Below are 27,399 nucleotides of genomic sequence, written 5' to 3' on the forward strand. Positions count from 1 at the left end.
GATTGTTTTCCTCATTTTAAACCCATAAACAGAACCAAGAGTCAGGCTGGTCTTCCTCTAAACATAGGGGATTTAAATTCTGTAAGCACAGCTATTAATACTTGGGACAGAGAAGGCACAACTTTTAAGTAATTAACTACAATTTCATAAGTTCAAATTTGTATTTTAACAATACCTAGGTTGCAGAAGCCTATTCTGAAAAATAAATGAATATAGCAAATTAATTCTGTGATTCTACAGTGTCTCAAGTTAACACAAATTGTGAAATATAAACAGCTCTAATCACTTGTAGAAGAATTTGGAATTTTAAGATACCTAGACCATAGTTTCATAAGATGAAGTTTGTATACTCAGTATTTACAAAACACATAAAATGAATGTATGTCTAAATACATGTACATACATTTTATTACTAAGAAAAAATGTACAGCCTATCTCAAACCCTTTTTATCTTTAGTACAGCATTTCTAAATTAAAAAAAGCCTCACAGGCTGTGACAAATCAGAAATTGAAAGCATAATTATACCTGAAGATTGTGAATTCACAACTAAGACACAAATTATTAGTATAACCTTGATAAGTGTTGATTTTAACTGAGGAATGCTGCTACAAAGTAACAAGAAATGGAACTCTCTTCCAGTGAACTTCTTCAGTTTGCATCCACACAAAACCCAGACTTTGAATGTCAGGGCAGTGATGTGTATTTTAAGATACAGAAAAGGAAAAGAACCCGAGGCATTTGCACCAGATCGTGATGTAAGCCACTTTTAACTAAGGAAAGGTGTCATTTTTAAAGCAAGATGCAGCACTACGCTGTGTATGTGCTAAACATAACATCAAGACAGTACGGCAGAGCTTTTTCTTAATTTGTCAGTTACAATTATATTCACTAGTAATTCCACTTTGCTTTGGGAATAACACAGGTAATTGAAAAAGTCTAAGTTTTACAACCTTCTTAGTAACTTTTGGTAACTTTTTTTGGACAAAAAAAAAGTATAGCCATAGTGATGAGCAATATACAAGTACAACAATAATACTGTAGCTCTCATCTTGTGGCACCAAACACCACCAAAATCATTAGATAGCAGCCAATCAGTCCTGCACTAAGCCTGGCCTAGCTGCAAAGCTAAACTCAACCACTTGAAAGAGAAGACAGGAGGTAAGTCACACTCCCTGTCCTTACCTCCTAGCCATAGCACTCCACTTTGTCCACAGCTTACATGAGCAGAGCAGATAGTTGCACATGAGAAAACAGACTATGGGACTCTGAAGAAGAGTACATGGAAAAGCAGACAGACTAAAAGAAAAGTCTCTGCCTTCAAGAATGCATCTGGGGCTTGGGGAAAGGGAACACCAGCCACTTCGTAACGCACACTGCCACAAGAGAAAGCTCAAAGACAGGTCCCCACAAGATCAGCTAAAAGCATTAAGAAGCCACAGAAAGCCCTATTTCCAAACATGTCTCCCAGAGTTTTCTAAGCAGAATTCTAAACATCAGCATAGAGTACCATATTATTAGGAACTAATAAATACTAAAATAATCACCTATCATTATTTAGAAATTGTGGCTGCACAGTTCTTGTTAATGTATCCACACCTAAGAAAATAACTTACAAATAAATCTCAGTATTCTGAATACCTTCAGAAATTGCTTTCTGAATCTAAAAATGTTTACCATCTTCAGACCTAACATGGCTGAAGCAGAAATGTTGTCTAGAAGACTCTACAGAATTGCTCATGACCAACAAATATTTAAGCAGCTGCAAACAATGCCAACAGGCAAGTAAGAGTTGTTTCCTTTACTCACTCTGTAATGTTGTCTAGATGCAACAGTTTCCAATCAGTATTTTTCAGGGTTAGTTTCAATTACCATAGCTATGTGACAGTGTTTGCAAAAGGACCCTCATAGTCTGCAAGGTATACAAATACACTAGCAGAAAGTTACTGTGACCAATACAGCAGATCACAAAGTAATACAGTCCTGGGTTCAGCCACAGCATTTTTCTCCTCCTTAGTAGATGGTGCAGTGCTGCAAGTTGCCTTCACATTCTAGGAAGAGGGTGGGGAGTGAGCAAGCAGCTGCGTGGTTCTGAGTTACTGGCTGGGTTCTGAGCTACTGGCTGGGCTTAAACCAGGACAAAACTCAAACTCACTGAAATGGTCTGTAGGATGACTTCTAAATGCACAATACTTTCAAGTACCAAAGACCATGACTCCAAGGAAGTTTTAGTTCTGGATTCATGTTATTGCTGACAGTAAGGTTTTTTACCAAGTCATGCCTCACTTCACACTTTTCAAGAACCAAAACTTGGCATTGGAAAATACTGAGTATGGTATCCAAATTCTAAGACCCATCAGCACATCAGTAATTGCAGCTCCACCCAGAACATATCAGAATAACAATTCAACCATTTGTACTTCAAGAACAGTTTAAAAAAAAAATTAAAAATCTGTTGATGTAGCTTTATGTAATGTTGTTACTTCTCATTCAGTATTTACCAAGAGGTATCTTTTTCTCTCAAACAAGCGTAAGAAATCTCTTCAGATCTAAATCCTTTTTAGAAACTAAACCAGGTACGGAGTATACCAATGTCATCTTATCAACAATTTCAATTCACCAAAGGTTGAGGTTCTAGCCACTTAACGTGTCCTGTCCTCTTTGCTAACATTGCCTTCTTGTCTTCACAAATGCTGGTAATCTCACTTAAGTAACCATATTTGTAATCTTATTTTCAAGTAAGGGTAAATACAATGCTCCCTGGTAAAATTCTGAAAGTACAGCAAGTACCACCCAACACTAGGGAAAAAAGATTCAGATTGGTTATCAGGAAATAAGCTCAATCAAGCAATAACAAGATTGTAAAGGACAATGCCTTGAAATGACTTCAATAGTGATACTCTGACTGAAAAGGAATTCAGTTTAAGTGGTATAGTGATTAGTCATGCTAGGTAAATGAAGGATGAGAATGGATTACTCCAACCACTGGTCATTTCGGATTCAGTTAGTATGATGGCCAAATACCATTCCTAAAGGATGGCCATCATACTAACTGAACGTAGCATAGATAATTCTCTGCACACAAAAGCAAAGCGATAAATTAATAAAAAAGAGGGAAAAAAAAAAAAAAACAAAAACTGCCCAACGTCATATTACATATTAACGCAATAGTGCGCTTAAGAACAGAAGTTCGAAGTTCTTAGTTCTTATTAAACTCATTAAAGTTCTCCTATTAACAACAATACTCTGAGGACCACCAGTGTATTACCCAAAATTAAATCAAGGCCTAAACTTTATTCCTAAATTCAAAACAAAACACAATTCTTTAGCTGGAATCTAGCATTCCAGGGGCATCTATTATCATTATTGCTGTTCACAGAAAATAAGAAAGGGAGGAAAAAAAAAAAAAAAAAATGGAAAAAAACCCCAACATAAACCAACTTACACAAATTACATCACAAATTAGATCAAGGTGCAAGAAACAGGTTAACTGCAAAAGTTCAAATTATCAGTATTGATAATAATTGATAAGTCCAAACTTGGGCCTCTTGAGTTACTTATCTACAAATTTCCAAATATCTGAGAGTATTCAATATAGGTTCAAAGCCTGTATTTTAACAGGAAAGAAAAAGTACAGGTTTATAAGAAAAATAAAATCTTAAATTCTTTTTGCCCAGAAGATCCTACTAAAGACATGCACAGCACTCACAGAAGTTTCTTAGTGTAAGACTACCTGATCAGGCTTACTTACAAAGTTATTCAGGAAGAACACTAAAGAACTAATGGAGAAATTTTACATAAGGGATCCAAAAAAGTATTGCAAAAAGCATAAGAAAAAGAAACACATGAGGAAAGAAGGGTCAAGGTAAGGACAGAAAAAGGGGTAAACTGCATTTTCTGCAAAAAGAAAAAATCACCACCTGGTTTCAGTGACTTGAACAAATTTCACTGATGTCCTTATCTGGATCATTTCATGTTATTTCGCTTCATGAGGAACTGCAATATAGAATCCAGGACCTGACACCATTTAGTTTTGAGACTTAACTCAAACAGTAGTTTGTTGTTTGACCTTGTACAAGGCATATGTGTAATTTCTACCTGTGTAAAATGAGAACTCCGGATATTCACTGCTTTTTTTAAATTATGATTTAGGCAAGTAAAAAGGCATATGTAACCAGCAAATACTATTCTGTATAATAATTAGCCAACTTAAATAAATTAAGGCCAAGATGCAACAATACGCACATTTCCAAAACTGTGCATAGAATGATAGAATAGTTAGGTTGGAAAGGACCTTAAGATCATCAAGTTCCAACCCCCCTGCCATGGGCAGGGACACCTCACACTAAACCATGTCACCCAAGGCTCTGTCCAACCTGGCCTTGAACACCACTAGGCTTGGAGCGTTCACAGCTTCCTTGGGTAAACCATTCCAGTGCCTCACCACCCTTACAGTAAAGAACTTTCTCCTTATATCCAATCTAAACTTTCCCTGTTTAAGTTTTAACCTGTTACCCCTTGTCCTATCACTACAGTCCCTAATGAAGATTCCCTCCCCAGCATCCTTGTAGGCCCCCTTCAGATACTGGAAGGCTGCTATGAGGTCTCCATATGCAAGCATTCTTTTACTATGGTCATATGTGAACTGACACAGAATGCGTGGGCATCGCAACTCAAAGAAAAGAAACAGTTCTAATTGACCACACAATGCGATGTGCAGAACTAACCACAGATTAACTTTCTGGCTTCTGATAGGTGTTAGTGACTAGAAAAGCATGGTTATTACTCAAATCAAAATAACTTTACTACAATAGCTTCAGATTTTCCTGTGAGGAATTTTGAACTTAAGTTTCTTTAATTAAACATAAATATAAGGAAGTGATGTCAGGGCTCAACCAATAATCTGTAAAATGTAATGCCCTTAAAAGTACTTTTTAAAACTCATGAAAAAAAACCAAGAATAATCCAGATCACTTACACTGACCTTTAGGCTAAAAATTCACAGGGGTTAGGGAAAAAAGAAAAAAAAAAAGGAAAAAACCAACCAAACAAAAAAGAAGTAGAAGTTAACACTGTTAGATTTTGTGTGCCCATTAAGATCGAGTAACACAGATATTGGGGGGGGGGGGGGGGGGGGAAGAAACTGGCAGTCCTAATACAGAAGTCCCACCGTCACTGAGACAACTTAAAACTAACCACTAAACTTTTCCTTACAGTCCGGAGCACGGTGCAGCTCCAAACCGGTCAGCTCCTGCGCTGACTTCGGCATCTGGTTGCAAGGGTTAGAATAGCCGAGCCACTGGCGGGATGCGGGCCGGGCCACCCGGGACCCGCACGCGCGCACAGCCCCCTAGCGGCGGCGCCGCCGCCACCGGCAGTAGGAGCTCCCGCCGGTGCGGTGAGCCCTGCCGAGCCACGCAGGCTCCCTCCGCAGCATTCCTTTCTTATCATGCTGCAAGAACGCACCGCGGGCTTTACTCCCGTAGGTACGCCGTGTCCGTAAAAGTGCCCGCTTTCAGCTCCTCACCCACACAGCCGTGCCAGCGGAACTTCATGCTGCGCATGTGGCTTTGTCAACTTCCATTCCTCCAACAAAGGTCAGAGTATCATCTCTGAAGGATGCCTTGTACACACAATTCGAATAACACACCACATATTAGTTAATCCACCAAAAGTAGTGATGTGGAGTGTTTTGAAGTTTTACACAAAATATTCCTGAAGGATGCTGGTACATGAGATTTACCTTCTCCTACAAAAGTACTTTTGTAAGTCTTCAGATACCATCAGCATCCTTTTAATACCTTTACTAAACAGAATGGAATTATTTTTGCACCATCTACTCAAACAACAAATTCCAAAGGGGAAGCTTACACAGAACAACCTATTACTATGATCAGTGCTTTTCTTTCCTACAAAGTCTGCACATGGAAAAAAACCTACAGCTTTAGGAAAACATATTTTATCTTTAACCTCAGAAACATGTGCAACATTTCACTCTGTTAGTGCTAAATATAGCATTTTAAAACAATTCAGTCTGACCCTAAAGTACTTAATTGGATTATGTTCCATATGCAACACCTTGACTAAAATAAAGTCCAATACCAGGGAGTGGTAGGCACTTACTTGCTATTATTTACCTTTACAATGCTACCAGCTGCTTTATGTAGGGGTACTTTAAAAAATGCATGCTATTTAAGCTCAGTATGTTCGGGGCTTAAAAGGAACTTGTTATACTGAAACAAGCTAGTGATAATGTAACAAAGCTTAAACAATTTCTGATACTTTAAGTACTGAAGACTCTCAAAAACTACTGCTCTTTATACTTCTAAGCTCTAGTAGCACTGAGCTTCAGTAGTGTACTATAAATAGAATTTTAAGGATTTTAACACTGCCTAATAATAACTTCCAAAGAAGCACAAAGGAAAACAAACCCTTGTAAAAATGCACCTGGTTTAATATCTGTAACTTTCTCATTTTAGTTATGTACTAATAATTTTAAGTATGTACTGTTTTTTTGAGAAAGCACTTAACTCTGGTCGCTGATGTCACTGCTGAAAACAGCCATCATACCGGAGAACCTTAGGAAGGTAAGACAGGACAACAGAAGATAAGCTACCTATTAATTCTTCATTCATTTGTGAAATAAGTATACAAGAATCAGTGCTGCAACTGGCTTCAGTACACAGGTTTAAAATGGACGTCCAACTGACCAGCAAACGCTGTTCCCTCTACTGTTTTTACTCTGCAGCGTAGAGTTTTTAAATATCTGTCAAGGATCTCTATTAAGAAAAAGAAAGAAAATCCTCCAGTTATCTGCATGACACTAAACTAAAGAATACACACATACCCCCACAGGCCTATTTCGGTCTAGATTAAAAACGTTTCCCTCCTACTTATTAAGGAAATATTCCATGCTGGTATCAAAACTGACACAGAAGAGGGCAAAAGGGGGATACAGAGGAAGGGTGGGGTGTATTCTGAGGGGAAGGTGACAAGTATGTCTTCCTTTTATAAGCAAATGCTCCGTCTTCTATTTTTAATTAAATCAGTGTTTTATACTCCTTATGTCCTATATTTGCAATGCCATAGCATTATATCTGTATGTCTCTGGTGCTTCCCTTGGGTGGAGAGAGTCTAAAGGTTATGCTGGCTGGAGAGATTCAAAATGCTTGAAAGCTGCAACACTGCAACTGGCTACCCTATTTCAAAGCCTTAAAATCCACCTGGTGGAAAAACAGAAATGCACACACATCATTAGGAGAGTGAAGTTTTCTGAAATTTAATATCGAGCAATATTTGAAGGTGAAAGGAAGGAGGAGAGAAATTGACAACTGTTCAAATTTAGTAGGGAACGAAAAGCATAGAGAAGATGAGAAGGAGTACAAGAAAGCAATGAGGAGGAAAAGAAGTACGGAGAAAGGAGAACAGAAGTGGGGGAAGAAAAGGCGGTGAGAATGGAAGAAGGGAGGAAGCTAAAGGAGTCGGGGGAAGAAGGGAATGAGGAAGGAAGAAGAGAGGAGCAGGGAAGCTCCCCTTCCTGCTTGCCTTCCTCCTTCCCTGGAGAGCCGTGACCAGCTGGCAGCCTCGTACGGCAGGCTCAGACCCTCCCATTGCTCAGGCCTTCATCACCTGTCTGGGACCAGGCACCCGGCTCCCTGCGCTCTCTGCCTCCCCTCCCTCGCGCGGAGGGGGCCGACCGAGGGGAGGTGGGGGGCCGACTCCCCTCTCCCCACGCCAGCCCCGGCCCTTTGAACTGGTTACAGCCAGCGGCCGCCGCACCAGCTCGCCGGGCTACAGCCGCCTCCTCCCCCCACTCCCCTTCCGCCTGCCGAGCCGGCCGCCCCGCTCCCGGCCGCCGGGCCGGGCCGGCTCCCACGGGACCGGATTCCTCCCCTCACCTCGCGCCGTCGGGATCCGGCTCCTCGGCGGCGGCCGGAGCGGCAGCATTCCCGGGACGCTCTCTCCGCGCCGGCACCCCCAGCGGCTTTTCCTCCCCGCGGGGCTCTCTCCGCTCTCCGGCCCGCAGCTCCCGAGTGCTCCCGGCCGCCGCAGCCCCAGTCCCACCTCTCCGCTCGCTCCCCGGCGCTCTCGTCTCAGTAATGGCGGCCGCCGAGCCTCCCCGGCTCTCGCTTCGCTGACGGAGTCTCTCTCTCCCCCTAACTTTACCTCAGCAGCTTCCCTCCCCTCCCCCCTCCCTCCCTCCCGCCGCCGCGGCTCAGCGCGCGCCCGCCAGGCCAGCTGCGCGTGCGCGGGGGAAGCGCCTCTTCTTCCTGCTGCCGCTGGATTCCCCGGGAAGCCTGGGAGAGCGCGCGCGACCGGCCGCCAGCTGCGCGCGCACGCGCGCCGCCCCTCCCCTCCCCTCCTCTCTCCTCCCCGGCCCGTGCGGGCGCGCGCGCGGGCGCCTCGCTTGTGCCCCGGTGGCCGCGTGGGTACGAGCGAGGAGCCGGAGGCGGCGGGTCGCGGGTTCTAGTCCCGCTTACGGACGGTGGAGCGGGCCCGAGGCGTCCAGTTCGGCCCTCCCACCCTGAGCGGGAGCGGCTCCGAGGTGTGGCCGGCCGCAGCGCGGAGGCTCCGCGAGGGGACAGTGAGGGCTAGAGCCCGGCAGCCCAGCCCGTGCTTTGAGCCACCGGCCGTGCCCCAGGGGAAGGGAATGGCGGTTGGCGGGGATGGGATGAAGAGGCGCCAAAACGCTGCGTTGGTGGGCCCTGCTCCCACCTCTTGGCTCTTGCCAGGCTGCCGGTAACTTTTCACAATGTTTCCCAGGCTTATCCAGTGTAACACAACGCTTGTTTCGGGTTTTAATCGTTAAAAAGCCTGGATGGGCAGCAGAGCCTGCTCTGCGGCCTACAGGTATGAAGTTCACCTGCACAGGGGATGTGGGACATGGCTCCGTAAACAACACCAACCACCTTGACAATTCAGGAGTGGGATTAAGCAGCCCACTGTAACGCATGCTTATCTTCCATGTTATCCCCACGTGCCACCATGTTTCAGGCGCTGAGTGGGAGGTGGAATCCCTCTCCTGCTCCCAGAGGCCTCCAAACCCTCTCAGAGGGTTGTAGTTAAGGCCTGTTAAACACTCATGCAGTGACAGTGTCCAGTACAGGTACTTGTGCTTCTGCCTTTGGAGCTGGGACTGTTTCCACAGGCAATGACAGGTGAGGCATGGGATGCAGTGAAAAACTAGTAAATAGATGCTAAACTGTTCTATCCGCTGCAGGTGACAGAGCATCTCTGGGCATCACGCACATACACCTTATTTCTGCATGCACAGAAATGCATATTCGATGCACCATTTATTACTAAAGATCATTTTCATATGTGAACACAAAGGAACAAATTCATATTTTACGCGCAACCTTATTCCGTGCACAGTCCAAGTTTTGAGTATTTTACGTATAACCATAATATTTGGTAACAGTATGGTTCATTCTGTGCAACTCTATGTCTTGCAGGCACCTCTGAGGGTTTTACATCTGAAAATTAATTGAAAGGTTTAAAGTTTCGGATCCTTTTTAAAGACACATTACCTGTAAACTTGATTTTTTGAGAAAATTTAACTGATTTTTTTGTGTAAAAATTTGAGTGAGCAGCCTTGTGTGGGCACTGCCTTATAGGAGAATATTTCTGGAAACACTTGGGTCCATGGTAAAGCGTTTTTGTGGTCACATCCTAGTACCAAAAAGAAAAACACACAAAAAAAATCCCCAAAAAAACCCTTAAAACAAAGCAAAGCAAAGAAACACTGGCTAAGCAAGCCTAAAGTCAGAACTTCATTTTAGTTGCCTGATTTTGAGTTTCTTGGGGGGGGTTGTGGGGTTGGTTGTTTGGGGTTTTTTTGGTTAAAATATGTATCTTGGGGTATTAAAGCCCCATTTCACATGGCCAGAATTAAAACCTTATACTCAGATTTAAAAAAAAGAAAAAGTTTTGAGATTTCTTGGCTTAATAAAATAGAATTTTAAAGGAGCGAGATCTGCACCCTTCTGAAACTTTTCAGACATATTGCCTTAAGCAGTTAATATTACATAGCATAAAGTCACATCAGGTAGAAGAGCTTCCATGTAGAAAACCTCTCAGGTAGTAATTTATTGTCTCACTTACTTTGATCCTGATCTGAGTCAGTCAAAAAAATCCCAAAACCTCATCAAAGCAAGTAAGCTCACATAGGTGTAGATAAAAAAAAAAAAAAAAACACACCAAAAAATAATAATTAATGAAGCAGGCCATGAGTTTGTGAATAGCAGGACACCTTTCCCAGCAAGCTCAAAACTGAAGCATACAGGGACAGCCAGGAGTGCTTCAGTTAGAAGCAGATAGCAAGGCCATTAGTTACAGGGAGGGTAGAGATACTCTCTTCACAAGGGTGCACAGCGACCGGATGAAAGGCAACAGGCACGAGTAGCTTCCTATGTTATTAGTCCCCGGTCGACACACCATCAGCTCCAAAAGCAGTCCTTGGTGAAAGAAAGGAACAAGATTCCAGGCAGAATTAGATCAGCTAATTCTTCTTCCTCTGACCCTAAATATTCCCCAAGAAAATTAACATAATAAAGGAAAACTGTAAAGTCAGAAATTGATTTTCATATAGATTTCCTCACTTCAGATCACCACAATTAGAGGAAGCTGATGTGCAGAAAATCCATTTGCTTGTTGCCTTCCAGGAAGCATGCAAAGTTCTGGCAGGCTACAGCAGGCAGCTTGCTATGATTTTGCAGAGCTTATTAAATCCTTTGATTTTGGATAAATCTACAAAAAGTCAAGAATTATGGCCAACAAACCAGCAAGCAAGGTTATAAGCAGATTTATGACACTGTTTTTCCTAGATTCAATGAAATTTATAAGTCTTGCAATTTAATATTAACTATTGGGTAGAGATATACACGTAGCCCATTTCAGATGCATATTAAGAAGACATCCAAGGTTTACAAAGTTTCAAAGGGAAAGTGCTGGGAAAATTGCAAATCCATAAGAAAACAGTAGACATACAGGTAGTTTTATGCCCTTACCAAAGCATAATCATTAGAGCTATAGGGCTACTTAAAGATTTCATGTCACTAATGAAGCAATAAGATAAATAAAAACAACTCAATCAAAGTATTTTTAATATAAAATTTTATTAAAATACTTCAGGAATACTTGTCAGAAAAAGTCTTTTAAAAAATCTTCTCCATGACTGAGAAGAATACAGGGAGCATTATAACTTAGAGACAGCATAAAAATAATCTGATTAATAATTTAGCTAGGTTAGTTAAATATACAGAAAGACATTTCTTCTAGTAAATTTTGAGAAACTCAGAAGAAACTAATTAATGATGTGCAACATTTGTTATTTGTAATGACTACTGCTATTTGAGCCTTTTCTTGTAGTAGATTTCTCCTTAGAAAGAGCCTCATACACCATAGGCTGATTATAAACATAAATAAAGTTAAGCACCTTCTATATACCTGGAAGCCTATACAAGGTGAGCTAAGAATGGACACTTTACTTGTCTTTCTTTTTGGACAGCAGGCCTTAGGAATAGAAAACAACAGCAGTATCACCAATCCAACATTTTCCAGCCTCTTTCTGTCTCTCTTGGGCCAAACAAGAGAAAACTTCAGATCTCACTTTCCCTGTTCTTCTGGAATTGGGGGATTTCAAACCACAAATCAGATCAGCGATGCACATACTCCTCATGGGTACAGCATTTTCTTAATTGCCTTCACTCTTCCATAATTGCTTTCTCTACCCCACCTGGAACTGCAAAGCAAGCAATATTACCAGTGTACTGAACCAAAAATCAATGTGCTGTTTCTGGTTGTAGAACATGAGATCTGCATGTATTATTTTACCACAAACTGCCCTTCAGACCTCTTCCCCAACATCTGTCATTAAACAGCAGAACTGCCAGGTCTGTCTCACTTCAAGGAGAAGGCACTGTTTTGTATCAAGTTTAAGAATCAATGTTACAGCACCTTCTCTGTGAGAAAATTTTCACACATTTTGAAATTGCACTCCTATTTACACATATGTTAATTCATTTAGATAAATGCATCCACATACTAAGAGATCCACATCACTGAATAACTCCATGGTGTTAAGGGGAAAGCTCACCAGCATTACTATCATCAGTACACCTGACAAAGCAAATAGCATGTAGAATATTCCCCTTTCTTTACCTTTCTCCAAATCTCCAACCTTGTTCTTGTTGGGGGTTCAGGTTTGGGGGTTGTGGTTTTTTAAACAAGTATTAATTTTTATGGATAAAATTGATCACCATTTTTTTTATACATTTGGGTGATCTGTCATTTCAAAAGGAACATCAGGAGCATGATCAGTGATTGCACTGAACCTGGTTTATGCAAAACCAAGGATTCTTCCTTGCAATACTTTTAAGGCTTCTTCACATAAACAAAGAAAACTATTAATAAACAATCAGTCAGCCATAGATCACTCTTTGGGTTTCTAGAAGTCAATTATTTTGGAAATAAATTATGGAAGATTTTCTTCCCTTAAAGTTTTATTCACATTTTGTGCAGCAAAATGCTATTTTATCTATTGAAAACTGACATGTAAATAGATCTTTGAATACATTAATGCACTGCTTTATACAAGTTGCCTATATGCAACACTGTTACCTGAAATCATAATTTCATTTAGTGATTCCTGTGTCATGAATATTATTAAGTACATTTTTCTGATTCCATGGCTTCACTATGGTTTGGTTAAGTGCAAGTGACAGAACCATCCTTCTTTCCACACATATAAGAAAATCAGGTAGCATCCAAAGGTTTTTTGTTTGGGTTTGTTGGTGGGGAATTGGTTTATTTATTTTTTTCTCCCCACAAAATCCATTATTTTAGATGATGTTGCATAATGGTGTGCAGCATGTAGGCAAACCATAAGAAAGGGAACTGAGCCCGGTCAGTAACTCAACTACTACTTCACACATTTCTTTGTCTTCTTATACATGCCGGCTACTAAATCTGTATAATCAGTTCTTTGTGCCACTATTCCCTACCTTTTTCTAAGCCATGCTACATTCCTCTCTGCCAGTACGGAGCCCATGACTCCTCAGGACTGGAAAATCCCTGAAGAGTGCAGAAAGATCCAACAGAACATGGGCAAGAGACAGTGTGCAAAGGCATGGAATCCATTTCTACTTCTAAGAATTAACTGGAAAATTAGCCAGACACTTTACATATTTTAGTTTAGAAAAAGAAAACGAAAAAAAAACCCAAAACAAAACCCTTTCAGGATAAGTTTAGCACTTCTTTATGTGCTAATAAAACCTAAATACTAACACTAAACATTGAGGAGAGAGCTATTGCCTAGCTCAACAAAGAGAGAAATAGCTGATTGTTTCAGTTTGGTATTTTACTTATAATGAGACAGTTTTAACTCCTGCTCCAAACCCCTGACTGCTGTAGCCCAGCCTCACAGAAGCCTTGGCTTCAGCAGAGCTGTGAGCCACCCACAGGACCCTCCACCCTTTGCTGGAGGCTTGCAGCAGGCACACCCTCAGCATCCTCTTCAGCTGACAGAGGTTACTGCTGTAACCCACGCAGGTTTGGGTACCAGTTCCTACGGATTTGCTGATGATACTTCATTTCAGTACAGACATCAGTCTGATGAAGGGAGAGGAGGGTAGATTTTTATGAACAACACATCTTCTATTGCATACTTGCTTGTTGAAATCAGTGAGTGAAGCATTGGGAGCTGCTGTGAAGAGATTAGACTTATCACAGGTGAACAAGAAGAGGGCTGTGAGGAGGAGATACCAGAAAAGACTCCTGGGGTCAAGGTCATAAAGGAGGCTTGCTTCTGCTATCATCACGTCTCCCTGTGTGCTTTCAGACAACTCAGGCTGTTCCGCATAGGGGCATATTGGTTGTAGGAGTAAGGGGAGGAGAGTTGGAAGTAAGAAGGTTTTCTTTCTTAGGTTTCTGCTAAGTAATTAGTATCGATATGTTTTTGTTTCTGATACCTCAGGGATAACAGAGCTTTAGGAAATGGGTGGATTTCAGTTGCCTGTTTGCTTTACAGCTATAATTGAGAATTTCTTTCTCTAAAAGGGGGAAAAAAAAGGTGCCAAATGTGCCTCAGGAGAGGTGATGGAAAATATTATGACACTAGTCAAGATGATTGCAAACACGGTAATGCTGAAATGTGTTCAGCTGACCTAACTAAGCATGAATAATACATCGCTTCATTTGACTACAATATTACTGGTCAAATTCCAAACATATCAAGGTGATTTCAGTAACCAAGTTGTTGTAGTATCAGATACTAACAGTTTAGATGTTACAAGGAAAATATGCAAAATATTATGTTTCTAAAGAAACAGTACTAAGCATTGTGCTTCAAAGCAGTCTTACTTATAGGGCAAGCACCTTTCCTTCTCTAATAAAAAGTTATCAAAGACTGGGTTTTTTTTAATATCACAAGATATAAAAAAATAAGAGCAGTTTCCTCCAAATTGAAAATATTTGAGGAGATTTAAAGTTAACAAACTCTACGGAAAGCAGCAAGGCAGGTATTCATTTTACCAACAGATTACAATTAGAAAGTGACTACACCATTGATCATATTGACTTTTACTATTGAATCTATCCTTGTAAAAATATTTTTAATTCAAAATTATCTTGAAGAGCAAATCTAATAAAGAATCTTCACCAGCTACCAAGAAGTTGATTGTAGGCTGCAATACTTTCACCCAATTTACAATTATAGGGCTGTACCTCCCTGCATCCTCACTCCCTAGATGTAAAGGGAGACCTAGGAAAGAAGTATGCTGGAGATGACTGTCAGATTGGAGAGGCTGAATAAGCTTTTGTTTTGTGTATGTGTCAGAATCCTGGGCAAAGGCAAACAAATATCAGCTCTGGAAATGTACTGTTTGTGGATATGTGTTCTGGTTTTTCATAAAAAAGTGTATGTGTCTCCTTTTTTTCAGTCTGAGGAACAAAGAACAGCCATTATTTTCGTCATAGGTGCTAGTTGCCTTCAATAGATACACAGTTCTCTTCTTTTGCCCAGTAGTATGAATCCAGCATATAGTAAGATGGGACTCCATTAGGAGAATTCAGCCCAAGCCCTAAGTTAACAAAACATTAGGAATATTTACTCCCAAAACTTGAATTCTGAACTATGACTCTGAAATGGGTTCTATATGCGTATGCTGAATACTTTACATTTAAATCACATGTTAAAACACGTATTCATTAAAATAGTCAGTTGAGCAAACATGTCTTAAAAGGTGTTTTCAAATAAAAGCCCAAGTTATTGTGCACCTACAATAAATAGGAGAAAGGTCTTTTGTTGTCATCATATAATGAGTTAACGGATTCCTATGAACATATTTAGATACAAATCTGAATTAATGTAATAGCATTTTTTACATTATGTTGTATACCTCTCTTCTTTAAGGTAATTACTGCCATTAAGTATAACAGCCCAAATCTGGAAGAAAGATAAAAAAGAAAAACCTTGGGATCTCTAAATCCTTGGTGTGAAAAATGCAATTTAGTGCCCAGGACAACAGAAAACAAATACAACTATGGGATATATCTTCTAGAAACCTATTGTTCTTGTGTTCTATTTCTTCACCAGAAGTTTATGTGGCTCTTTAATCTGTGTGAATAACACAGAGCAGTCATGTTTTCATAATAGATGCTAATTGCCTGGAATAGATATGCAATTCTCTCCTTTTGCCCTGGTATGAATTCAGGATACCAGGCCTATTCTTCCCATTCTCTACATATAGACTTTGCAGTCAAGAGAACTACTCTACTGGGTAGGAACAACTTCTGTGCAGTTATGGGAACTGTCCCAGTAAAGAACAACATAGACATTTTTCTCATTTGGTGTCTGAAAGTCATTTTTCACTGTTTTTCAGGTGCACTTTTTCTTGGTAATTTTCTTAGTTCTCATTGTTTCTTCCTCAGTAATTTGTACACTGTCCAATTGCATAATTTTCTATTTATTTGTTTGTTTGTTTATTGGTAGCACTGAGAAAAGTCATGGGATAAATTTTTTATCTGCTTGGTATTAATGGCACAATTCTATGGACTGTCCAAAAGCCATAATTTACCTGACTGGGTACTGTGGAAACAAGTAGTAGCAGAGTGCCTGTGTAGATATGCCGTACTGACAAAATAAGAGTCAGAAGAAAGGTTGCTTTCAGGTATTTCTTTCATATCTAAAATCTTAAAATACTCTTCTAAAAATGACATGTTTACCTAGTTAATATGACAATCAGTGTTTCCACAGTGATATTTTTTCTACATGCCTGCGTTTCCAGTTACACACATGCGTGTGCACACTCTCATGAGTGCCACATCAAATGGTACAGCAACTGGCTGAAAGGCTCTGCTAGGAAGGTTTTGTTACTTAACAGCTGTTCTCCTCCTTTAGCGTTATTTATGAGCCTGCCAACTTCTTCCTCTTCTGACAGTGAATCTGTTGTGCACATGAAAGAGGTATGGCACTCCTCTCTATCTGTGAACACATGAATAAGAGAAAATATGGTGTTTATTAAACAGTCAATAGCATTATTATAATTTTTTAATCTTATAATCCTTCTTTAAATTTCATCTTAGTAAGACAGAAAGGAAAACAGAAAATCCGGTTACGTGATAGATGCATTTATGAACTGTACACCTTATTATATCAAACAGTTAATATGGCACCAAATTACTTTTGCCATTAGGGGAATTTTTCATTTTAGAAAAAAAAAAAAAAAACACCCAAAAACAGAAACTTAAACACATTCCCGTCATTCTGGATATTTTGAGGTAAATCAAGCATTTGAGCTGTATTCTTAACTTCCATATGCACTTGTCTATGTAAGTCATTTAAATTAGAAAAGCGACAGTGATGCTATCTTGTTAAAAAACAAAATATTCTTTTAAAAAAAAAAATAAATCAGCCACTCTTCAACATTCACATGTCTGAAATTTTGGACACTATAGCTATAAGGAAAAATAAGCACATTCCTCAGATTCTTGCTCACAAAAGTCATCTCTGCTCATAGGAAGCTCCTTGGTCTTCTGTTGTGCCTGGCAACCAAGTTAGATTTTTTAACAAAAAGAGTAAAATTACACAGGAAGTGGTTTCTATTATCCAAAGATTTAATAAACATTATTTACTAAAATATACAGAAGGAATTTTTAAAAACTGCTAAATGTAATTCAATACAGTCCAGAAGTGAAGTAATTAATATTTTATAGAAATGTCTGTATTTCGAGACATATTAATCACACAGATTGCATTCGGAAAGCTGACAAGTTGATTTTGCTTTTTGCTTTACAAAAAGAACATTTATTTTCGCTTTTCTGAAAGCATCGTTTCAGCTTTGTTTGAAAAATAAAAGTAACAGTAAATTTCTAGTTCCAGTTAGATACATTACCTGGAGTACTTAGAGTTGATGGGATAGCTAATGGCTGCCTTTTTTCAGAGGCTTGCCAGCTGCAGGGCAGGTAATTTTTTTGCTGAGTAACACCCCATAGGAATCCATCTATGTCCTTAATCTTCACTGGGTTCAACTAAGTTTCCTGTTTAGTCAGTGGTATGTTTGCTGTTAACTCCACCAGGATCCAAATTTCTCCCATCACACATGTATATGGTCCATTAACACAATAAAATGCAAGAAATGAGTGGCAAGTAATCCCCCCAGCAGGGCTGAGGCAAACCTACATCTAGAATACAGCTATAGGAAGGACTCTTGACCAGATACTTACATGGTTTCCCCATCTTACATTGCAATATGCAACCCACTGTGGACAAACGATTAAAAAAATCAACTCTTCTGTCAGCTGCCAAAGAACCCTTTCTCAGGGGAGGTAACCAGATTCTCTGGCATTTGCTACACCTTTGCATGTCACATGAATTGCTGATATCTGCCTCAGGCTTTTAAAATTTCTTTCAAGAGCACTCTGCAGGAGTTACAATCAGTGGTCACGGTACAGAAGCATGTTATTAGTCTTGCCATTAAATTGCTATGTAGAATCAACAAATTGCTTAGGGCCAGATTTAAAAAATATCAATACATGTATAAAACAGGGCACAAACCTATCCAGAAAAAAAAGCATCAACCTACTGCCAGATCACTCTATGTTCTGTTGTGCAGCGCATTCCCTTAGGAGTAAGGAGTCCTAAGGGAAGTACGCATTCTTTTTGGTTTAATTTTTTTTTCACTGAGTGGTTACTATGTTCTCTTTCATTTACTCTTCTAGTTAGTGAGAATACTCTGAAAACAAGATTCTCTACTTCAGCTTTCATAAATCTCAGAAAAATCGAGACCTTAATATAGCTTTCATACTTCTGAGTAAATCAATAAGAAAATCACTACTGATTTTTTTTTTCACTTCCAAAGTTACAACATTCAACAGAAACTTGAGGGGTTAAGTCAGTAATATTCTAGTTTATCATTTAAATAAATGTAATCCGTCAAACGACTGCTATACATTCTCCTGTGCCAGGGGAGATTTCCCCTTGGTTCTTGCTAGTTTTCAAAAATACCACAGTCATCTTATTCAATCGTGTTTTATAAGTGCATTTTTAATAAATCTTGCAGAAGTATATAATCTGGGGGGAGGGGTTGAGGGGATTTCAGCACGATCATCTTAGGGCATTTCATTAATGTAGATACTATTTTTAAAGCCCTTTACATTTTAAGATAAATGTCAGTAGTTTAATTCAGTTCAGAGTGTCTGTTTATTTTTATGCTGTAATCTAATTGAGGATTTTCACTCCATTTCCTCTCATTCAGATTCCTCGACTGTTAGTACTACAGATAGAGTGCTACCTTGATATGGATACACAATTTTCAATTTATTTCTTTGAAACATAAGCCCTTTAAATCTCTTCCTTTTTTTTTTTGTAATTTAAGTCCTCCAATACATACTTCCTGAGGCTGAAGAATTAGGTCCAGGCCTGGCATTAAAAGGGATAAACCCAGATCTAAACGCAGCCTGGCTGGGAAGGGCTGCAAAAATTCAGTAGTGCTTCCTCAGCATTTTAAATGGCGCATAATTCTGATGAGTAAGCCTTTCTGATATGTGACACAAGTGACACTGAAAATTACTCAGAGATAGGACAAAGCGTTCATTTACAGGAATATTTCCTATAGCTGAAAACGTAATTATGGGGATTTTGAAGTAAGGTGGTTCAGCTGCTCAGAATCTCTTGCTTCTCCCCGCAATTAATATTTTTAAGTGAGCTGATGTCACTTTCAATACACTTTTAACACAGTAAGTTTTTCTTACATGATGCATTTTGAAAATAAATTGATGGTCCAGCTAGCAGAAACACAATCCTGAAGAACTACTCAACTGTAAAGGTTTTCTTGGTCCCTCCACGTACACTGAGGGCGCCGTGAGTGCTTGCTGCTGTTGCCCTTTAATATGTTGGCAGTGTCAGCAGATAGTGCAGAAGTGGTACTAGGGAAAGTCAGCACAAAGTAATGCAATGTGAGAGAACTTACTATTGCTGTAAATAAACTCCCATTTTCCTGAAAATGAAAATGGTAGTTTTACTTGTCATAACATAGACCAAAAGACTCTGATTGTCAAATCCAGGGTTTAAGACCAGGACTATTAACAAATTCCCAGATAGGTCTACATATTACAGGGGAGTAATGACTTAATGCTACATGTTAAGTATTTTAACAGTACCAATAGCCATCAGCTTGCAGCTGACCACATGAGACCATTGCTATCATAAAATCCAGACAATTTTGGCAAAATTCTCCTCTTTAAAATATGAGATGAAACTGTGGACTGGTAAAGTAAAGCAATGTTCCAAAGATCCCCAAACAAATTTTTAATAATCTTTTCCACAAGTATTTCTTTTAAAATGTTAATAAAACCAGGTTTCTGGTGGGATTGCTTAAGACCTTCAAGGATCTATGCTGAACAAAGAAAACCTACTTTTTTGAAGTATTAACTTATCACGTAAGGAATTTCTATTCTTGCTTTTTAATCACTTTCAAAAATTATACAAGCCTGTAAAACCACATTCTGATCCTGTCACCTCTAGCAGTTTTTACCCAGTATTTGACATTGACATAGTTTTCACAACTTTATTGTCAAAAATAGAAACAGTGGAAGTCTTAAAAAAGAAAAAAAGGAAAAAAATCTGGCTCAAGCATAACCTGCTGAAGACGGCAGCACAGAAGTACACTAACAGAAATGAGCAAAACACTTAACTAAAACCTTATTTGAACTCTAAGTAGGACAACGTTCTTCTATATGTCAAAAAAGTGGTTAGCCCAGGAACATATATCTCCCCCCTCGTAACTGGCAAGGTAAATAGTAAGAAATCTTTCCTACTGTCTCTGGATCCCTAGAAGAGTGTGCAGATTCCTTTCATAAGAGGACTTTTCAGACACAAGTAGAAATGTGACCTTTTTGCTCCTACTTATGGTTTTTATCCAAGAAGTCTTACATTCTCCCAGCAGTAGAAAATGCTCAGTACCTGGTTTTGAGAACACTTCACCTGGGATGCAGGCAACTGTGTATTTTTAAGTTCAAACAATTTTTCCTTGCAGCCCCTGTAGCCTGACAGCAGGACTCTCTCCATGACCTACTGTCACAGCAGTATTTGTCAGGTTGAATTCTTCAGTCTACTAAGCCTGGATTAAAGGGGATCTAAAGGTGTACAAATGACTTGGTTAAGGAGACTTTTCTGGCCTTGTTCCAAGCACCCCCTGGAAGGCAGCAACCAGTGACTTCCCCTTCTTCCAGAAGCTACCTGAGGTCAAAGCAAGCCCCGGAAAAAGCTGGAAGTCTTCAGTAAAAGCAGCAAGACTACAGATCTTGCAAACCTCCACTGATCATGGAGTGAATGACACTCCTGGTTTCATTCCCAAAAATAATCTTGACAAGTCCCTGTGGCAGGGACAGCAAGGAGAGAAACAAAGTTGCCTTTGGCACACCACAGGATTCCTTCATGTCAACGGAATTCCTAATAGTACATTTAGTAATGCATTGGAGTTTATGCCATTTTAACATGTACTGGGGATCTGTTGGTAAGACTGGAAAATGCACATGAAAGGTCAACAAAGCTAAACCATTGTTTTTTTAGTGGCACTTGCTTACCTGGCAAGAGGTGACTCAGAAAAGGGATCAAGGTTCATGGCAGATAACATCTGAATACAAGTTCCACTGTGATGGTTTAAGGTAATCTTTGCACAGGTAGGGGATTACCTGTAGTTATCCGCTCTAGCAGGCCCTGCTTTGAGCAGGATGTTGTTCCAGACAAGGTCTAGAGATCCCTTCCAAACTAAATGATTTTCCAATTTTACAAATATCATTCGCTATAATACCACTGCTAATACTTTGAAACTCATGTTTGCTAATGAAAGTACCATAAAATCTGTATACTCTTTCAGAATTTGCATTTTAAATCATAATGACTTTGGAAAGAGTTGAAAGCTTGGCAGAAGTCTGGAAATCCCGTTTCACCCTTTCCTTTTTACTTCTCCAGTGTACATCAGAAACATAGTAACAGCTGACCTGTTTATGCTCTGGATGATTTGGATTTACTATCTAAATACTGGACTCATTAGTCTAGTAGTCAAGAAAATAATGATTATAGGTTGCTGACTTATTTCAGTAATCAATTCATTTGATGTGAAGTATTTCAGAAGAACCAAGAAAATTACAAATATTAGTACAATGTGGCAAATGTATCTGAAAAGAAAGAAGATCAGTAGGAATGTGGAGACTTTTTAAGTTATAAGAATTTCAACATTTGCTAAATGTCTTTCAGAATTGCTTCTATTATTTTATTAAGGCATTTTCAAAATGAAGGTTCAAGCCTTTTCTGTAGCACTTCTAATGAGTAATTGAAAACTGTTTTAAATGAAAAAACCGTAGAAGAGTTTATTTAGCTGGTTGAAGAAATAAATTCATTTTCTTTATATAAAAGATACAAGGAATTAACCCAAAACATTCTTACTTTGTTTTTGTCTCTTTAAAAATAAAAGCCAACCTATATTTTCCCAACATGAGCTTCCACCCATATTTTATGCAGACTTACTGACACATTCATGGGGTTCTGGATGGATTATTAACCTCTATATTTTGAAGGAAAAACTCCACCACTTGCTCAGCTTAAGAGACACAGTGTATAAAAATGATCAAGCTGGGTAACTGGGAAGTGAAACAAGGTGCAGATATTTAAATATAACAATATTGGATCTTTAGAATAGCTTACCAAAGCATGTGGAATTTTCTATGCAAACAAGATTTTACTGTTCTTTAAAATATGCCCTAATTCAGTTGCAGTTATGGTCTGTGCTACGAAGGAGCTGAGACGAAACGATACTTTTCTCTGGTCTTAAAAAGTCAGTGAATCTGGCCCATAAATTTCAGCATCAAAGGCTTCTCAGCAAGCAGCCACAAGCGCTAAATCAGTTGTTGCCAGAGATTAGAAAAAGTACTTCTATGTTGATTTTTACATCTAAAACTGACCCTGTCAGAATCACATCTCAAACTTTCATTTCCAGAAAAAAATAAAAAAGTAAATGGAACACAGTGGAGATAAGGAATCACCCAGAAGAATAAAAGTTTTCTTCTGTGACTAAGCGTTAAATTAGTAGCAATAAATATTTACAACAGACTAGTTCCACAAAGACTTGAAGCTCCGTGCCGGCTGGAGACTTTGGTTCATAGCAGTTACAGAATTTCACACTCTACCTTAATTTATTCATGCAAAAATATCTAACATTACCATTGCACTGCAGGACTTCATTGTCTTTTACTGCAGATATTTATATTCATTTAGCTCCGTTTATTATTGTGGCAGTGTAATGTATACTTCTGAATATATTAATCACAGCTATAAATGACATAAAGGAAACAGAATATGTTCCTGTTATAATATATTAGAAGCTTAATTTCAATTTAATATGCTCTAAATTCAGACAAGTTATAGATACAAAGCATTTAATTAAACTGATTACTCTGGCTGTACCCACTCTATCTCTGTTAACAGCACACAAATGCAAATACCATTTGCCAGACCCGGTCCGGTGCCCTGGTCTTGGAAAAGTTTTGTAAGGAGCACTGTGAACTATCCCACAGGTGACCTACAACCAGAAGCTTTTATACTGCACAAAGTTCAGTAAACTCCCCTGCCTTGGGTAATTCCTGTGATCATCGCAGTGTGCTCTAAAAAATCTAGTTATCTTTTTTTGCTGTCCTTCCGACTCCATTCTGAAACTGAAGGACAGCCAGATTGCTTTAGGGCCACCCTCCATCTACATCAGATGGGTAAGCAAACCGGGGTGGATCTAGCATGCCTCACCTGACCCATACCTGTGCACAAGAGAAGAGCAAGCCTGCTTCTCTCTGTAGACCAACCATCAGGTATAGTCCAAACCAGTCTCACTTTTGTAGAGTGCCAGGCACGGATAAGCGAAGCTAGCACCAACCACACAGCACTTCAGACCTGACATGGCCAGAAGTCTTTGTTAGCTATTGCAGTGCCTGGGCATGGATGAATCATATGTGTGCACAATGCAAATCTAGTGTTAAACATTCCTCTTTGCAGAAAAATAGAGGAACCTGCTGTCACATTTTACCAGTCACCTACAGCCAAGTTAACAAGCCAATATAGGGTGCCTGCAAAGGGTGCTTCTGTGTTCTCTCACTTTCAAGCGGCTCAGGTGCCAGTTACACTAACCAAGTTCACCTTCTTCTGTCCAGGTATTCTGCCCTTTTTGCCACACATAGCGTGGCACTCTCTTCCAGGCAACCCAGAGAAGCATTTGTAACATCAAGTTACCTACATGTCCTGCAGATGATCCTGTCCTTGGGCTATGGATCATATGGTCCTAGCAAGTCTGTCAGTGTCCAGGCATGGAGTTACCAACAACACTCCCTTCCTAAACTTCCTTATTCTCAGAGGATACACATTTGTGATCCATACTAATGGAGTGCTTTGCCAAGGACCTGGTGGCATGGGGATCTAGGACAAAACTGGGTCAGACATGGCCCTTACTCAAACCTGGCATATAATCCTACTATTGTCCCTTTGCCTGAGATCGCTTACGCAGAAAAAAAGCACCAGTTGCTAACTTGTCCTACTGTCCCTGTAGGTGGCCAGGAAACCCACCTCCCCTTCCTAGAGTTACCTGCTGCTCTGCAGAGCCATACCCTGTTTTACTAGTGAGGTAGCAATGCGGAGATGAAGCAACCAGAATGTGACCAGAACCATATGTAGAGAAGTCCCAGGGGGAAGGATGCTAACTTGTGCCTCAACAAGCCCATGACTCAAGCCAAGGCCAGAAGAAGGGGGAGGTGCCTGGCAGGATGTGTAGCTAGGGTGGGGAGGGCCTGATCACAACCAGATCATACCATGTAATCATAACAGGGACCTGCCAGGTGATTGTTTACCCATCTGAATGGTGTGTTTGCACTCAGCCGTTGCATAGAACCACTTGAATATGCTGCCATGGCAGCTAATCCAGGCTGGTAAAGGAAGGGGGAGGAGGGTTGTGTGCGCAAGTCGCCTGCAGATGCTTGGGAGAGTCTATGATTCTTGGGAAAGAAATGCCTTCTAGCACCATAGTCAGTCACAGCAGGAACCTGGCCGTGGCACAGCCTGCTACTAGGTAGACTTGCCAGCCAACCTGCTGTACCTGCCACTGCTTCTCCCCAGCACAGAGAATGGCTCCTTCCATGAGCAGTCCAGAAGTCCCTTTGTCCAGGAGAAATAGGGAGCAGATGGATAGGGAAAGGGTGAGTTTTTTTGAAAGGCTCCCTTTCTCCTCAAGAGTGGTATGTCCTACCTTTGCCTTTGTCTGGCTAGAACTTGCCCATCATTATCAGATTACCCAAATCTAAGCAGAGAGCCACAAACCCTTGCTCCCCACTCCCGAAACACTAAACGTACTCACCACAACTCGGCTCCTTTTCAGATGTTTAGCTGGTGCAAGTGTCATGGTTTCAGCTCCTTATGAAGGGGAGAGGAGGAGAAAGCAACTACAGCTGGGTCTTCTGGGTTCTGGAGACATATCTGTCTTCTTTGAACTTCAAGCATAACTCTCCCTAGCTTTGTGAAGAGCCATCTTTGTAAGCAGGGCAGCCCTGCCATGCTCAGAATAGAGTCCTGTCAGAAAACCTCCTTGCTAAAGCAGATGAATCCTCATCTCTATTTGTACTGGTGAGCATCTGAGTCTCTTCTGAGCTCCGATTGCTCCTTGGTGATTTGCTGCTTCTGTGGAGCCAAAAAGGCAGGACCAATTGGCTTTTTACAATGTGTATACTTGAGGATGGTGAATGAGTACCAGGTGTGAGGGCATGGTGGGTTCTAAGGAGCTGTGGGGATTAGAACTAGATGATCTTAAGGTCCTTTCCAACCCTAACTATTCTATGATTCTATTCTTTGATTCTATCAACATTTGGCAGACTTGCAAGTGAGCTGCACGCACTGCTATGTTGTCCTGTTTGTAGGCAGCACTGGGATGCAACTGATGTGCAGCACCTCTGCTTACACAGGTTCCTAGAAAGGGGGCCTGAGGAGCACTCCAGCACACTTTGGTGCCTAAGCAGTGAAGTCTATTGGTGTCTAGGACTCCAACCAAAAATCAGCAATGCTCTGGTTTGACAGAACAGATGAACTCTGAAAAACCGTTCCTGCTAAAAATGTAGCACACTGTCATTGTAAAAAATAAGTCTGACCACAGACTTCAGGTCAGAGTTGTCTGCCTCTTGCCATATGGCTGCTGACACCTGTTCAAACCATGGTTTAGGTTCTGGATGTGTGCTGGGAAGCAGGAAGCAAGCGGGCCTGACACTGAGAAAGGACAGTTTACTTGGCTTATCCCCTCTCATTCCTCAACATGCAAATCATGACAAAGGAAATGAAATGTTAGGATGAAGTGAAATAGCACATGAACATATAGAGGAATGCTGTTCAATCACAGTCGGAGCTAGAAAGACCTTCAGAGTAAGCATATTTTGTTTGAAGGGAGCCATGCTAATTCCTTGTTTATAAGACAGACAGAGATGTAGCAGAGCTCCAGATGAAAACAAACTTCTAGGCTATACTGATGTTGCATACTCAAGCTATCAAAAAGTATAATGCCAAGAAAAGCATGATACTATGTGAAACCAATCCATATAAATCTTTCATATTGCGTATTGCGTATGTCCTCCCTGGGAAGATTACAAAGGATATGTGGTATTGCTGAACTGAATATTCCTTTATATTTATTTACTAGTGGACAGGTACAGCATACTTAATTTATAAACTGAAATGTGCTTTTCAGGCTTGGGAGTTCGTAATATATGTGTAAGAAATTATCACTGTAAAGATACTGAAAACAAGCCTGTAACTTGTCTTACAAAGACAGCTTTGAAATGAAGAAAAATATGGGACAGAACTGTATCTATTTCAAGTTCATAATTGTTAACTTTCACCACAACTGCAGTTTAAAAAAAGGGTATGAATAATTTTCTAAAAAGGGTATGAATAATTTTCTGGACATTCAAATAAACTGATATGGTTCATCTGTATCACATTCCAGTTAGCAACAATTATGGGGCTTTTTTTCTGCAGATATAATTGGATAAAATTTTTATAACAAAGGCTAAGTAGTACTTTTTGTAGGATAGCTCTAAATAGCTGGCAATTGACACAGTACATTCCTGAAGATGATCTTGAAATTTCCTTGAAGTTGTCTCCATTGGAAAGAAAGAAATTTGACAGAGAGAGGGGAGACAGAAGGGGCAAGAGATCAGAAACTGAATGAAAAATAGGCAATGGTTGGTGCAGGAATCGTCTGGAAATCTAAAATGCTGGATACACCAACCTCCTCTTCTCCTTGTTCCCTATTCCTTCCCTGAAAGACTCATATATTTTCCCATGTTTTATACTGCAAAGACAAAACCCCCTCAGTTTCTGCTTGAGGGCTCTTCCTTAGTGACATTGCTTTGATTGCACTTGCAGTACTTTTCTTGTAATAGAAGGTGGCATGAAAATGAAATGCAGAGGAGAGACCAGTCCTTTGGATAGGGCATCGTAAAGAAGACATTCATTTTCTTTTTTCAGAATTATCATTTTGTTCATCATATACAGTATTTGATTCTTTTCCTACTGAAATAAACTCTCAGAAATTGAAGTAGTCAAGCAGCTTTGAACTCAGAACCACAATATCAGTACAGGATTTTTTTTCTCTCACACATGCTTGATTTTATCATTTTCTTCACTGTCTCTGGTTCATTTTGAATCCATGGTCAGATCAGGAAGTTTGATACAGAGTATTTTCAATTTGAATGCATTTCTCTGTCATTACAAAATAAGAATTTCTCTCTAAGTATTGTCAGGAAAAGTCATAGAGCTCTAGATCATTTCCCCTAGGAATTTTTTAGTATCCTTCCAATTAGTCAGCCAATAGGATGTTCTT

At 39.9% G+C, this 27,399-nt stretch overlaps 1 protein-coding gene across 1 annotated transcript in view; it reads right to left on the bottom strand.

Moving 5' to 3' along the window:
• The window catches only part of ARHGAP5 (Rho GTPase activating protein 5), a 51,149-nt gene extending 42,986 nt beyond the window's left edge, over positions 1-8,163 (bottom strand). The window contains exon 1 of the mRNA XM_065686407.1: positions 7,897-8,163. The gene's annotated coding sequence lies outside the window, so the exon portion shown is untranslated. The remainder of the gene's footprint in view (positions 1-7,896) is intronic.
• Positions 8,164-27,399: the final 19,236 nt, after the last annotated feature.

Source organism: Lathamus discolor, chromosome 6, assembly GCF_037157495.1.
Source record: "Lathamus discolor isolate bLatDis1 chromosome 6, bLatDis1.hap1, whole genome shotgun sequence".
In the NCBI taxonomy this organism is placed as follows: Eukaryota; Metazoa; Chordata; class Aves; order Psittaciformes; family Psittacidae; genus Lathamus; species Lathamus discolor.